Genomic DNA, 1,433 nt, shown 5'->3' on the forward strand with positions numbered 1-1,433 from the left:
TTTAGCACTGTACCCCATTTTTTAATTAGAGTACTCGATTTGTTGATGTTTAACTTTTTGAGCCATTTGACGGGTATTGACTTTATTCACTTTGTATCACCCCATAAACCCCTCCTCCTCCCCTCCCAATCCCACCTTCCCTCTCCTTTCTTCACGTATGCCCCTCCCCAAGTCCACTTCCTCCCCTTCCTTCTGATCCTAGTCTATCAGATCTCATCAGGAGTGGCTGCACTGTCTTCTTCTGTAGTCTGGTAAGGCTGCTCCCACCTCAGGCAGAGGTGATCAAAGAACAGGCCAATCAGTTCATGTCTGAGACAGTCCCTGTTCCCATTACTATGGAACCCACTTGAACACTGAACTGCCATGGGCTACAGGTTATCTCCATGTATGGTACTTGGTTGAAGTTGGAGTATGAGTCTCAGGAAAGACCCCTGTGCTCAGATTTTTTGGTTCTGTTGCTCTCCTTATAGAGCTCCTGTCCTTCTCCAGATCTTACCATTTCCCACTTCTTTCAAAAAATACATAACGCTTCACGAACTTTGGAGTCATCGTTGTGTAGGGGCCATGCTAATCTTCTCTGTATCGTTCCAATTTCAGTATATGTGCTGCCGAAGCGAGCACGACTTAAATCTTTTGATCAACTTCAGAAGTTCAGATAGTTTTCTCTACGTAAAGGATCCACATCTTCTGATTAAATGAATTACAGAACATTTTTTTAAAAGTACTGTTGGGGAGAGAGTTCAGTAAGTGTCATACCCCGAAACCTGAATTTCCAATGCAATGAACACCCCAAGACGGGGCAGATTCTTCGGTAGACTCCCCTGCCGAGGCCCCACCACTCAGACTGGCCTTGTTTGTGAGGTCAGGACAAGGGGCCTGTGAGGACTGCATCAATCCTCAAACTAACTGTGTAACCCTAGGCGTCTTCTAGAGCTTAGCAGGAAGATGGTGACTGCTAACAAAACGGTGCTGCTCAAGGAGAAGCATCTGCCTGTTTCCATCACCGCCCTGGAATTAACAGGTTAAGCTACGCAAGTCCTAATGAGAAACTCTGACGCCCCACACAGATTCCAATGTCATTAAGCTAGTAGAAGGAATCACAGGTATTGCTGAGATGCAAGAGAGAGCAGTTAGCATACACACACTCAGACAATAGTACACATATGCAGCAGAGAACCTTAGAGAAAAGATGAATGCATATCTGTAACACAATAAAGGAGGAAAGCTTTTAATACTTGACTCACCCTGAGTAACTTATCTCAAGGTCAATGCAGACAATAGTTGACAATTCATTATCAGATGACTATGCTTATATTGAAGTGAAGATTCAGCATCAATATGCAGCAAGCTAATAAAATTCAGGATATGTTTATGTCATATACATTCGTCAGCTACTAAGCATGGATCTGATGAGTGTCTCAGCCTCAGGTAAC

The 1,433-nt window shown here is 43.9% G+C and overlaps 1 non-coding gene across 1 annotated transcript; it reads right to left on the reverse strand.

Annotated features, from left to right (window-relative positions):
• Positions 1–514: 514 nt before the first annotated feature.
• On the reverse strand, positions 515–621 carry LOC129684383 (U6 spliceosomal RNA). The gene has a single exon (XR_008721317.1). It is a non-coding gene; the product is annotated as a U6 spliceosomal RNA (small nuclear RNA).
• Positions 622–1,433: the final 812 nt, after the last annotated feature.

Source organism: Psammomys obesus, unplaced genomic scaffold, assembly GCF_907164565.1.
Source record: "Psammomys obesus unplaced genomic scaffold, mPsaObe1.curated_primary_1811, whole genome shotgun sequence".
NCBI lineage: Eukaryota > Metazoa > Chordata > Mammalia > Rodentia > Muridae > Psammomys > Psammomys obesus.